General features: G+C 40.8%; 1 protein-coding gene across 1 annotated transcript in view; it reads right to left on the bottom strand.

Annotated features, from left to right (window-relative positions):
• The window catches only part of LOC141287741 (GRIP1-associated protein 1-like), a 49877-nt gene that overhangs the window by 33310 nt on the left and 1486 nt on the right, over window positions 1-15081 (bottom strand). The window lies entirely within an intron of this gene.

Raw genomic sequence — 15081 nt, 5'->3', positions numbered from 1 at the left:
TATATTTTTTTTTTTTTTTTTTTTTTATAAAATAAATATTTTATATACATTTGCAAACATATATTTGTAAATATAAAGTGTAAATAAATATATTTTAGATTCATAAATATATTTTAGTTTTAGCTCCTCAAAGATTTTTTTAGTCTAAATATATTTGTCCAAAATATTTAGTAAAAATACATTCAATATTTACCTTCATATATTAGATAATATATTAATGATGTTACTATACACACACACACACACACACACACACACACACACACACACACACACACACAATATACAACCTTTTTTTATTAAAAAGATTAGATTTTAAAGATTAGATTTTTTATTTTTTTTGTGTATTCTTACTATACACTGTTTATAGGCAGCAAGTGGTCAAATACAACACAATATCATTCTCTATCATTATTTTTTAAAAAGAACAATCTTTTCATTGACATACTTTAAAATGAAATAAAAGCCAGAGCACAGAGGTTTTTTTTTTTTTTTTGTGCTGCACACAATGTACAAGGAACAAAAAAGGTTAAATGAAAAGAACAATCATGAGATTTTATATCCTCTCCACAGAGATGCATTATCACATTGCAGTTGCCTAAGAAATTAAGCCAAATTGTGGATATAATGGCCGAGGCTTGAGAGAACACAACGTGGGGGCCTGGACGGGGGGAGAGCGGATGAGTGATTCCTGGCACAAGCGGAGAGAAAAGAGAGAAAGAAGGAGACAGAAAGAGTAAGAGCGAGAGAAGTATACTGACTGGTGCTTAGCTCGAATGAAAGCTCCTGCTTTGCGGACCAGAGATCAAAACTGAAGGGGCCGGTCTGGGTCTTCACCTGGGCCCTTTGTCATTGATAAGTCTGTCATCCCTGCTGATATTGGAGCAGTAATGGCAACCGATGATTAGCCCACTCCTGAGCCATTAACCACATTTCTTATCCCTCTGCTCATGCTCCGCAGGGGAAAGACACACAAAGAGATCCTTTATAGCCCTTCAGCCTTAAACTCCAAGGCCGCGTCCACCTGACCTGAAAGGCACAACTGTTACGTCCCTTCGCCGGATCGCGAAAGAAGAAGAAGAAGAAGTAGTTCGGGACCAGGTACATGTCAAAGGTCACGGGTGGTGCTACGCCAAATGAGGGGGTTCTGAGTGACCGGCTCGTTGAAAGAGCGCCACCAAGAAAATTACACAAAATTGTCTGTTTTGTCAACATTTCATCGGTAGATTTGCGCTCTCCCTCAGACAGCTAGTCAGAATTTGACTGACAAACAAATCTCCTCATTATATCCGTCTCTATCCCCCCTCAGTACGCCTCTTAACCGCCGATATTTAATATGATCTCTTTTTAATGATCCTTAAGTGGCTGAAATTACATCTCCCGAAAAACATGTAAGGTTTGATGGAGGTATTTGAGTTATGGAGCCTCCACTGAAAGAAAAGACCAAGAAGAAATTTGTCTTGGCGGATCGTTATATAACTGAGAGACTGCTCAACACAAAATAGTATTGGTAACTACTTTTACAACGTCAACACATGGTAGTTCACCTCTAGCCTTCGAGATGTTTTCTTCAACTTTGGTGGACCCTAAAGCCCTTTACTGAAAATAGTTTGCCGTGGCCTGGGTTAATCCTGTGAAAATATTTCTCCAAACGCAAGTGCCTCGGTATGTGTCTCAGACACTGTCTGCTCCCAGGATTTAAACTTCCTGTTTGTAAAGGACGCAGCAGGAAGTGTCTTGACTTTTCACACACCTCTTTAGGGTGCTGACCGCTCACTTTAAATCACTTCCACTGGCCATGTCATGCTTGTGTGCTGTCCGTGATGAACTGGCTGGTATATGATGCCTTGGTTACATCTGACAAATCTGGCTTACAAGATACAGAGGGGTTCAAATGTCTGAGACCACCAAAGGAAATGCTGTAATTTTTCTAATTTAATGCAATTTCTCTGATACTGTTTTCTATGCACTATTAAAAATAAACCTTTTTATGTCTAAATTGTTCCATTAAGAACCTTTAACATTTGTTTCACAAAAGGTTCTTTGTGAAAAAAGGTAAGAAAGAGATGGTTTTTTAAAGAACCTTTGATTGAATGGTTCTTTGTGGAACCAAAAATGGTTCTTCTATGGCATTGCTTGAAGAACCCTTTAAAGCACCTTTATTTTTAAGAGTGTGGGAGCATGTTTCCACCACTGAATAAAAAAGGTAACTGCAACTTTTTATCTCACAATTCTGACACTTTTTATCGCAATTGCGAGTTTACATCTATTTAGATTTTTTTTTCTCAGAGATATAAACTAGCAATTCCGAAGTCAGAATTGCATGATATAAACTCACAACTGAGAGTCAGAATTGCGAGACAAAGTTCTGAGAAATAAATAACTTACAATTTTTTCTCAGAATTGCAGATTTAAATGTCAAAATTGTGAAGTTTATATCTCGCAATTCTGACTTTATAACGAACTACACTCCCATTCCGGCGTAATAGTCAAGGAAGTTTGCTGCCGTAATAAGGCTGAAGCAGGAGCAGTAATACCACGCAGCACATGTGCAAATGCTAAACTAGCTGGGAACTCATTTCTGATAATACTCTGCCTACTGCGTCCATATTACGGCAGCAAACTTCCTTGACTATTACGCTGGAATGGAAGTGTAGTTCCAAATCTTATCGGCCTAGAAACTCGCAGCTTTGCATTTCCACCGGTCTTAGTACACGATATAACTACAGAAGAGTCAAGTTTTAAATACAACAAATATGGAAAATCGTTGGTCATTTTTGAACGCGATGCTATTGGTCTAATAGGATTTAATGATCTATGCTAAGCTATGCTAAAAGTGATATCGCCAGAACAGGAGAACGGCTGAATGGATTTCAAAACGGTAAAAATCAACTTATTAACTCGGGGGGAGTTGGAGAATGAGCCTATTTCCAAAAAAAGTGGAGTGTTCCTTTAAGTAATTTCTGTTTTTTTTCCACCCTCAAAATTGGACTTTATAATTTGCGAACTGTCAGTTTATATCTCACAATTCTGAAAAAGTCAATTTCTTATCTCACAGTTGTGATTTTTTTTCTCAGAATTGGAAGTATATATCTCACAATTCTGACACTTTTTCTCGCAATTGCGAGTTTACATCTATTCAGATTTTTTTTTTTAGCAATTCTGAAAAATAAAGTCAGAATTGCGTGATATAAACTTGCAATTGAGAGTCAGAATTGCGAGACAAACTCACAATTCTGAGAAATAAAGTCAGAACTCACAATTGTGACTTTTTTTCTCAGAATTGCATGTTTATATTTAAAAATTGTGACTTTTTAAAAAAGTTTATATATTTTTTTTCCACTCTCAAAATTGGACTTTATAATTTGCGACTGTGAGTTTATATCTCACAGTTCTGAAAAAAAGTCAGAAATGCGAGATATAAACTCGAATTTGCAAGAAAAAAAGTCAGTGCTTTTTCATCTCAACATTGTGACTTATGTTCTCAGAATCGCTAGAGATATACTTCGTAACACGCAATTGTGAGTTTTTACAGTTTTTCTCAATTGCTAAAACACTATAACCAGTCTTTTGAACTAAAATTTCAAAACTATAACGCCATTTTTGAAAAAGCACACCCATTTCCCTAAACTATAAACACTATTCCCTGCTTTGACACATGAGTTATATTTGGTGAACTGTTACTTCAAAACTCTACACACAAATCGTCTCAGGTTACGTAGGTAACCCTAGTTCCCTGAGGACAGGGAACGAGACGCTGCGTCCTGGTGGACACTATGGGAACTGCCTTCAGCATGACCGGTTCTGAAACAAATGTATGAAACAACGACAGTGAACTTGACACTGGCCGGCGCCAGCCTATGACATCATCATCAGGCGCCTGCTAGTATAAAAGCATGTGCCTGAGAGCACATTACCATCTTTTTGTCTGACGGAGGTATGTGCAGGGCCCGAGGCATGGCCACGAGACGCAGCGTCTCGTTCCCTGTCCTCAGGGAACTAGGGTTACCTACGTAACCTGAGACGTTCCCTTCCGGAGGGAACTCTACGCTGCGTCCTGGTGGACACTATGGGAACGATTATACCAACACCGCCATGCCGAGGGATAGGTGATCAAACTGACTGAATGAGGAGTCAAGAAGGAAATCACCCCTGCATCAGCGAGAGTCGCTGGGGCCCAGTGACCTGCCACGGCTAGCCCGGCTACCTGTGCACGCAACTCTCAAGCGTGGAGGCCTAGAGGAAGCCTACTACACTTAGCTCTCTAAGTGAAGGAGCTCATAAACGCCCTGACCATAAAGGGCGGAGTTTAGGGAATGGATGTCTCGGCAGGGCGGACGCCTGCTCTAGGGACCTGACAACATTCAGTGCTACAGGTATAGATGGGGAAGCGGAGCTTCTGGAGAATGGAGGCTTCATAAAAGACTCTCTAAAAGAGAGGAAGCCTGACAACATTCAATCCACTAGCTCTTAGGAGTGGAGGTCTCAAAAATAACCCTCCAGTGAGGGGAGACCTGGCTACACTCACGCTTAGAAGTACTGGAAGCGGAGCCTCTGGAGAATGGAGGCTTCATAAACGACTCTCTGAAAAGAGAGGAAACCTGACAACATTCCATCCACTAGCTCTTTAGGAGTGGAGGTCTCAAAATAACCCTCCAGTGAGGGGAGACCTGGCTACACTCACGCTTGAAAGTACTGGAGGCGGAGCTTCTGGAGAACGGAGGCTTCACAGAAGACTCTCCAAAAAGGAGAGGGAACCTGACCACATTCAATCCTCTAGCTCTTTAGGAGTGGAGGTCTCAAATAACCCTGCCGTGAGGGGAGACCTGGCTACACTCACGCCTAGAAGTACTGGAAGCGGAGCTTCTGGAGAATGGAGGCTTCATAAAAGACTCTCTGAAAAGAGAGGAAACCTGACAACATTCCATCCACTAGCTCTTAGGAGTGGAGGTCTCAAATAGCCCTGCAGTGAGGGGAGACCTGGCTACACTCACGCTTAGAAGTACTGGAGGCGGAGCTTCTGGAGAACGGAGGCTTCACAGAAGACTCTCCAAAAAGGAGAGGGAACCTGACCACATTCAATCCTCTAGCTCTTTAGGAGTGGAGGTCTCAAATAACCCTGCCGTGAGGGGAGACCTGGCTACACTCACGCCTAGAAGTACTGGAAGCGGAGCTTCTGGAGAATGGAGGCTTCATAAAAGACTCTCTGAAAAGAGAGGAAACCTGACAACATTCCATCCACTAGCTCTTAGGAGTGGAGGTCTCAAATAGCCCTGCAGTGAGGGGAGACCTGGCTACACTCACGCTTAAAAGTACTGGAGGCGGAGCTTCTGGAGAACGGAGGCTTCATAGAAGACTCTCTGAAAAGAGAGGAAACCTGACAACATTCCATCCACTAGCTCTTAGGAGTGGAGGTCTCAAATAGTCCTGCAGTGAGGGGAGACCTGGCTACACTCACGCTTAGAAGTACTGGAGGCGGAGCCTCTGGAGAACGGAGGCTTCACAGAAGACTCTCTAGAAAGAGAGGAAACCTGACAACGTTCAGTCCACCAGCTCTTAGGAGTGGAGGTCTCACTAGCCCTTCAGTGAGGGGAGACCTGGCTACACTCACGCCCGGAGGAAAGCCTATACTCGACACTGGGGGTATTCAGTGAGGCTGCATAGCCTATGCAACCCGAACTACCAGAGTGGAGCTTCTGCTCAGAGGGAATCTACGGAGTGGAGGTCCCATGACCTAACTACACTTGACACTGACGACGGCCTGTGAGGCTGAATAGCCTGTGCGGCAGGCCTGTCTAAGTGGAGATCTTCTGAGGAGTGGAGGCTTCGACGAAAGGAAGCCTGGCAACACCCTGTTCCTTCCAGAGAGCAAACTCTAAGAATGGAGGTGCCATGGCACCTCTACACTCAAAACCTGGAGGTATTCAGTGAGGCTGAATAGCCTGTGCAACACAAACTACTCGAGTGGAGCTACTGCTCAGAGGAAATCTTCAGAGTGGAGGTCTTATGACCTAACTACACTTTGACGACTCTGAGGATGGAGGTCTGTGACCTATCTACACCCAATACTAGAGGTAGCCCGCGAGGCTGAGTAGCCTGTGTAGCAGAATTACCTACAGGGAGTTCAGAGGAGTGACTGCTCCAAAGGAAGCCAGAAAAGCACTCTGTGTCTTGCAAAGAAAAACTCTAAAAGTGGGGGTCTCGTGACCCACTCCACTTTCAACACTGAGGGTAGTCAGTGAGGCTGAATAGCCCCTGAGTGGAGTTTCTGCAAAGTGGCGGCTTTGGTAAGAAAGAAGCCTGGTACCACTCTGCACCCAGCAGAGGACGACTCTAAGGATGGAGGTCCGTGACCTATCTACACCCAACACCAGAGGTGGTCCGCGAGGCTGAATAGCCTGTGCAGTCGGACCGCCTAATTCTAGTGTGTCTCTGGAGGCAACGAAGGACTCTGAGTGAGGCTGGCAATGTTCTGCGAGCAGCAGAAGGACTCTAAGAGTGGAGGTCCCAAGACCTACTACACTTCAACACTGCAGGCGTTCATCGAAGCTGAACAGCCTAAACGACAGTACTGCCTGAGTGGAGTCTGGAGAGTGGAGGCTTTCTAAAGAGGGAGCCTAACACACCTCCGTGCTTAGCAAGGAAGAGCTCTGAGAGTGGAGGTCTCAAGACCTAGCTACACTCTAGCCTTGAAGGTCATCCGCAAGGCTGACTAGCCTGTGCGACCGAAATACCTTCATTTTGGAGCTCTTCTGGAGAGTGAGGCCTGAGGAGGCCCGACACTCGATCCTGCTAGCAGCGCTATCTGGATTGGAGCTGGAAAACTAAAAGGTTTTTGAGAAAAACCAGCTCAGAGAATGGACACGGAGGAACCCTGCGTGGTCCATGGGAGAAAGGAACCTGCCTTTACGGGAGGGACCTTACCATGAGTATGGATTTTAGTGAAGTGCCTGAACAGTGCACTTACCACTCACGTGGATTTTAGAGAATGCCCAAAGACTTTGCGTGAGCAAACACCACAAATGTGGTTTTGAGTAGGTGTCCTGAGCATAGCGAGGATCACCAGATTTGCAGTCTCTAGGCGATAGCGGAGCCTGAAAGCGGAGCTTCTGGAGAGGGGAGGCTTCAGCAGAAAGACTCTCTAAGCGAGAGGAGGCCTACGACGCTCTCCCTAGGAAACTCTTCAGAGTGGAGGCCTCAGGTAAAACGCTCTAGGCGAGGGGAGGCCTGACTACACTCGACGCTCAAGAAAGGTAGATACTCACAGTCAGAGCCAATAATAGAAAATCTCATTTATCATCTAGCTCCGTGTAGTGGAGGCTCCGAGACTACATCTCTAAGGAGAGAAGCCTACAACACTAGTTTTTGGTGAGTGGAAGACTGCACTCCCCAAAAAATAGTCAGCGAGGCACTCATGGGCCTGCCAGCTGCTATAACTGTGAGAGTGAAGGTCTCAGTACTGTTGGTTGTGACAGAGGGGAGACCTATTACACTGTGCTATCAAAGGAGTTGTAAAACTTAAGGGTTTTGGAACCAACTCAAAAAATGGGCACGGAGGATTATCCTGCGTGGTCCAGCCCGTGAGGGATTTGAAGAAGGAACCTGCCTTTACGGGAGGAGCCTTACCAAAAGTATGGATTTTAGTGAAGTGCCTGAGTAGTGCACTTACCACTCACGTGGATTTCAAGTGCTCAAAGACTTGTGTGAGCAAACACCACCAACGTGGATTTAAGAAGGTGCTCTAAGCGTTTCGCGAGAAAGACACCTGTATTATTCCTGGGTGATAGCAGAACCCGGAAGCGGAGCTTTCAGTGAGGGAGGCTTTAATGGTTACAAGCTCTCTCGAACGTAACAAGCCTGGCGATGCTCAACTGAGGAAGCTCTATTGAGTGGAGGCCTAGGTATACACGCCCTCTCGCGGAGGGGAGGCCTGACTACACTCACGCTTATAATGACAGATCCACGAAAAGAGTTCACAAGCTGCCTTGTCTTGTGTTTTCGGCCTGCATTTTCTGGAAAGTGGAGGCTTGACAGAAATACCTCATAAAGAGGGAGCCTAGCAACACTCGACCCAGTAAAAAGCTCTCATGAATGGAGGTCTAAGAATGACCTGGCTACATTCAGTGCTAAGAAGTATCTCTCTCTATATGTCTCTCATATAGAGGACTTCACAGAGAGGAGGCCTTCTAGGCCTGCTACACTCTTTTACTTCAAAGCGGGGCTCTTTTTTTTTTTTTTTTAAAGAGAGCGGGGGCTTCATCTCTCTCACAGAGAGGGAGCCTTAACGACGCTCTATTCGCCCTAACACACAAACTCCTAGGAGTGGAGGTCTCACATATATGTATATAAAAATACACAGGGAAGGGACCTGACTACACTCATGCCAAAAGAGTATTACTCTTAGCAGGGTTTGAGTGAGCGGAGGCTTCAGTAGCGATCTCTTTCCGCTTGAAGCAGCTTGGACAACGCTCAAGAGGGTTTTACATATTCTCGTATGTATATGTATGTTAGATCATGTCTGTACCAAGCTCACTCTTTAGCGGAGGTTTTATTTAAAACCTGACAACGCCTAACCCAGAAGGGGGTTTTCCACGAGTGGAGGTCTCTACACACTGTTTTCATTTATAAAACGAGGGGAGACCTGGTTACACTCGGCACTTGGTGGCAGTAGAACTCAAGAGGAGCTCTAAACTGCAATAGTAAACACCCAAGCGGAGCTGGTAGACAAAGAAAACATACACATACACGCTTGAATATTCTATTAAAGTATCTTTACTGTTCACATACCGGGCCAATAGATGGAGCCTCAGTCTCATCGTTGGCCCAGCCCCGGAGTCAAGGGGAAAAGGGAGGGGCAGGTAGCCCCACACTGGTGACCTGGCCTCGTCTCTGGCCCTTGGGCCAGGACGGGCCTGGTTTCCCCCCCGGTGTTTAGGTGGAGGCGTGGACCAGCAAGGGATGTAAACCCCCGGGGCTCGGTCCAGATTTTTCAGCAGATCAGCCTGGTGCGCCTCTGCAACACTGCCATCGTGTGCAGAGGAGCACCGGCCACTGCCGCATATGTGCCTTTGGAGCCTTCAGGGTCGATGTCCCTCGCTCTGAGAGATAGTTCGCCACCGTCAGCGAGAGACATCGTCACATATCCGCGCCCATGCATTCCCTCGACATCAGCATGATTCACATGCCGATGTCTGTGAATGCGGGCTGAATATGGCCTGTCCCATTCCCTCTCGATCTCTTAAGCAGATCAGGAAGGAATGGGAGGCTCACAGGAGTTGGGTTTGTCATGGCCCGGAAGAAACCGCTCGTCTAGTCTGCCGAGAGCGGCCTCTTCCCTCACGGGCTTCCACTGCAGATACAAGCGGGCAGCCGCGCGGTCCATAACAGACATCAACTCTTCATATGCGGGGCAGGGAGGCTGCATGGGCTCAAACGAGCTCATAATTGTTCCATTTCAACCTCCTGCTCACCCTGGCTTGAAGCCAAAAGAGCACTCGCTGCAGAACCGGAGGATGTGAGAGACAACACATTATCCGCTAGCAGCGCATTCTCGCCTCCGGCTGACATGCGCAAGCGATTAAACGCTCTCTCAAACTCGTCAGCCAGCTCCACCTGTGAGCCCCGCAATCTCAGCCGCCGAGCAGCCTCAGCTGTGGCGGGACCGGAGCAGCATGGGGCAGATGGATGGCCCGATTCCCTCGAGAAAAGGGCCAGACGAGAACGGAGTTTCTTCAAAGTGAAACTCTCACAATGAACGCGCTCCGCTCTTCTAGAGCAGAGCGCGCGTGCTCTTACACCTAAACACACCAAACACGGGTCGTGTGCGTCATCAAGTGTCAGATTTCTCTGACACGGATCCGCACACTTCCTAAACAGTTTTTCTCTAGGCATCGCTGTACTCACTCGTTTAGAACAGAGGACTCTGAAGACAAAAAGATGGTAATGTGCTCTCAGGCACATGCTTTTATACTAGCAGGCGCCTGATGATGATGTCATAGGCTGGCGCCGGCCAGTGTCAAGTTCACTGTCGTTGTTTCATACATTTGTTTCAGAACCGGTCATGCTGAAGGCAGTTCCCATAGTGTCCACCAGGACGCAGCGTAGAGTTCCCTCCGGAAGGGAACCCTACATTTCTCAGTGCTTACACCATGTGGTCATTTAGAAAGCACAAGCATTCAATATTGTTCACTCAAGTCTGCAAAGTTTGAGCTCAATTAGCACACAATTACCCAACTGGAAACACTAGGAGTCAAAATTTAGCACACACCAATCAGAAACTTCGATGGAGATAAAAGGATAAAAGTTTTTCTCTGTCACTTTGGTGCATTTCTCAGATCAGAAATGAAATATACATTTGTCTGCAGTTTCCTACATTATCAGTTGCTATTGTCATGTTGCTCAAAATGTATTATATACTGTAGTTCTCTGTGCAGTAGTCTTACCCCTCAAAACATCAAGTCATTAGCTCATCGTATAAATCATTACCTAAATGCAAAATTTTTGATCTAGTTGTCCTAAACTGTCAATCATATATTCTACACATTTCTATTAGACTTTTTGTAAATTTGCCATGAATTATTCAAGTGAATCTTGACTTTCACTAATGAAGATAATATAGAGCAACCAATGATAAAGCAGTTCTCTGAAATAGATCAAAGGTACAGCTCATGAACCTTCCATTGGAAAGCATATAGACAGAGGACAACACAGGAGTTACAAATTCTGACAGTGGACTTTCTTATTTTTATTTTCACCTTTGTGCCCATATTTCTTTTTTTTTTTCTGTTTCACAATGACGTTGTGTGCTATTATTTTATTTTTTTTATTTTTTTTGTCAGACCACTAGTACAAGTGTAACTGTGAATCCTATCCAGTCTTTTTCAATCAATATCCCACATACAGTAATGTGTAATTTTGAAGAGGAAGAGTAGGAGGTGAAAGAGGAAGAGGAGGAGGAGAAGGAGGACGATGACGACAACAACATGGAAAAAACAGAGGAAGAGCAAGGGCAAGAAGACAAGCAGTCTCATATATTTTAGTTGATGAGTGCCAGGGTTGGATCAGGCATGCAAGAGGATTTGACCCCTGCTCCTGGCCAGGGCTAATTTAGCCTGTGATGCTGAAGAGGTTCTTTGGCCTGTCTCAGACCAAAGACAGGATGCTGGGCAGAATAATTATTTTGTTGTTTTTTGCTGTTTTGTACTGTACTCTACAGTACATTAAATTAAGGAATAAAACACTTGCAAAGGAATAGATTTGTTGTGTTCATCATGTGAAAAGTTTTTTATTTGTATTGTTTTTGTAGTATTGTTTTGAATTTATCTCATCAGCGTGTAAAACTGTGTTGTAGTGTGTTTGTTTTTGAGGATTTGTGTGTCATGTCTGAAAGCAAAGTTTGGTTTTTCAGCAAGATTGAATTGTTTTGAGCGGAGAGCTTCATTTTGACCTCAATATAGGAAGTTTGGGGAAATGAGTTAGGAGTTGTGGATTTGTGTTTAGAGTTTCGCAAATAAGAGGCATAATTTCAAGAAATGTGTTTAAGCAATTGAGAAAAACTGTAAGTCAGAATTGTATAAACTTGCAATTCTGAGGACATTTTAGTTTTTTCCCCTCAAAATTGGACTTTATAACTTGTGACTGTGAGTTTATATCTCACAATTCTGAAAAAAGTGAGATATAAACTTACAGAATTGTGCTTTTTATCTCACAATTGTGACTTTTTTCTCAGAATTGGAAGTTTATATCCCAAAATTGTGACTTTTGTTCTTAGAATTGCAAGTATATATCTCACAATTCTGACCTCATAACACGCAATTGCGAGTTTACAATTATTACGATTTTTTTTTTCTCAGAGATAAAAACTATCAATTCTGAAAAATAAAGTCAGAATTGCATGATATAAACTCACAATTGAGGTCAGAATTGCGAGACTCACAATTCTGAGTAAGTCATAATTCTAAGAAATAGTCAGAACTCAATTGCAGGTCTATATTTCAAAATTGTGACTTTTTTAAAGTTTATATCTCGCAATTCTGACTTTATAACACACAATTGTGAGTTTTTGTAAGTCATTTTAGGATATTTCAGTTTTTTTCCCACCCTCAAAATTGGACTTTTAATTTGCGACTGTGAGTTTATATCTCACAGTTCTGAAAAAAAGTCAAAATTGTGAGATATAAACTCACAATCGTGAGAAAAGTTAGAATTGTGAGATACAAAATTGAATTTGGGAAGTAAAAAAGTCAAAATTGTGAGATATAAACTCACAATCGTGAGAAAAGTTAGAATTGTGAGATACAAAATCGAATTTGCATGAAAAAGTCAGCGCTTTTTATCTCACAATTCTGACTTTTTTCTCAGAATTTGCAATTTCATATCTCAAAATTGTAACCTTTGTTCTCAGAATTGCAAGATATATACTTCATAACACGCAATTTCAATAACAAGAAAATTTCAGTCTTTTTTCCTCCCTCAAAATTGAACTTTATAGCTCGCAGTTGTGAGTTTATATCTCGGAATTCTGAAAAGAAGACAGAATTGAAGACATAAACTGTGCATTTGTGAAAAAGTCAGAATTGTGAGTTTTTAATCATACAATTATGACTTTATTTCTTGCAATTGCAAGTTTATGTCACACAATTCTAAGGAAAAAAGTCAGTATTGCGAGTTTGTATCACAGTTCTGTGAAAAAAAGTCAGAAGTCACAATAACCTTTTTGAAAACTTCTTTACTCAGTGGCCGAAACGGGCTTCCATAGTTTTCACATTATTCTCATTATTTTTACACATAAGTAAATATTAGTAAATACCGTAAATTTGGTTATGCTAGGCTGTGTGAAAATATTTAAACCCCATGTTAGTTTTATTTTTGCATATTTTCAAATGCATTTAAAAGATGAAAATGTATTTTGCGTTGTGAGATTCCAAGCATTATCTGATGACTCAAGCCAAATCAAATAATCTTTTGCTGAAGAAATTGTTCAGAACTATGCAACAGTCAAATTTTCCATGCTTTCCAGTCAAAAACAGATCAAGATCCTACATAAGAACTGTTCTTTTCGCCCCCAAGCATGTCTGCGTGCATGCTGCTGAATGAGAAGCAGGGCAAAATATCTTTCATAAAGTTACACAACCTCAGGAATAAGATGGCGGCTCCTGATAAGATCTGGTAATGCTGTAACATGAAATTATGGAAAGGCAAAATTGTCATTTTCTAAATAAGCACCTGTGATCTTGCATGAAAGCCTGAAAGCCCCTCATTTATAGGCTCAATCTGCCGACAGCAGGAGAAAAAGAAAGAGTGGGAGGGGGTTTGTACAGAGCAACAGCCCGGAGCAGTAATATCTCAGTCATGAAGGGTCAGCGCTTGGGGAGCAGACAGTGAGCTCAGGTGCTCGCCTCAGAGAATTCAAACCCCTTCGGACTATACTTCTCATAACCCAGCCAGACCCAGTTTAACCAGGCCTGCATGACATGACCCATAGCTGTCCTCACTCATGGGTCATTCAGGTGCAGTAACTGCTGGATGCCCACAGCTGTGTAATGCAAGTTAACCTTTGCACCTGACCGAATCCACCTTTGACCTTTGGTGGTGTCAGGGCATTTTAATGAGAGTGGGCTTTTTTGTAGTATTAGTTTCATAATAAAAATAAAGATTTTCAGTAACACTTTACAATAAGGTTCATTAGTTTACTACATTAGTTAACATGAACTAAGAATGTACAATAATTCTACAGTATTTAATAATCTTAGGTAATGCCAATCTCAGCATTTACTAATGCATTATTAAAATCACAATTTTTTTTTAACATTAGTTAATGCATTGAACTAACATGAACAAACAATAAACAACTGTATTTTTATTAACTAACATTAACAAAGATTAATAAATTGTGTGATAAATGTGTTGTTCATTGTTCATTCATGTTAGTTATAATACATTAACTAATGTTAACAAATGACATCTTATTGTGAAGTGTTACCCAATTTTCTTTCAAATGCTTTAAAATCAATGTTAGCTGGTATGACTAAGAGATTAATAATCTGTTTTTGCTACCATACAAACAACTAGTCAAAAGTTCTCTTATTTTATTTGAGATATAGAGAATACTTTAAGCTATTATTATCATTAAATTATAAAACAATCCAAAAAAGTAATATTATTACAGAAACAATAATTGTACTGTAAAATTAAAAATCAAGTATGGATGTTTATTATTATTATATTTGTATTATACAAATTAAACAAACCAAAAAAACAATACTAGCAAACAATATTATTAAATTAATATTATTATTATTATTATTATTAAATTATAGTACTGAAACAAATAAAAAATAAATATTACAGCACCAATACCATTGTACTGTAAAATGAAAAGTTATTATTATTATTATTAAAACATTTGTATTTTATTAAATTATACAAATTAGACAAACAAAAAAGAAACATTATTACAGCAATAATTCTAGCAAACAAAAGTATTATAGCAAATATTATTATTAGCAATTTTTATTTTATTAAATTATAAAATCTAACAAAAAAGAAATGACAATAATACTAGCAAAAGCAAACAATATTATTAAATTAATAATTATATTTTTATATATAATAACAATAATAATAATAATAACTATTATTATTAAATTATACAAATTAAACAAACCAAAAAGAAATATTATCACAAAATAGTATTGTACTGTAAAATGAATTATTATTATTATTATTATTATTATTATTAAACTGAACAAATTAAACAAACCAAAAAAGTAATATTACAGCAACAATACTAGCAAACAATATTATTATAGCAAACAATATTATTAAATTAATAATAAATTTATTATTATTAAATTATAGAGATTAAACAAACCAAAAAAGAAATATTATTACAGCAACAATACTACTGTACTGTAAAATGAAAAATCAAGTATTTATTATTATTGTTATTAAATTTGCATTTTATTAAATTATTAAAATTACGCAAAACAAGAAAAAAAATATTACTAGTATTATTAGTAAATTATACAAATTTAACAAACCAAAAAAAAATTATTATTACCACAAAAATAGTATTGTAAT

The sequence above is a fragment of the Garra rufa genome, chromosome 15, assembly GCF_049309525.1.
Source record: "Garra rufa chromosome 15, GarRuf1.0, whole genome shotgun sequence".
Taxonomy (NCBI): domain Eukaryota; kingdom Metazoa; phylum Chordata; class Actinopteri; order Cypriniformes; family Cyprinidae; genus Garra; species Garra rufa.
This window is presented reverse-complemented; position numbering and strand designations above follow the sequence as displayed.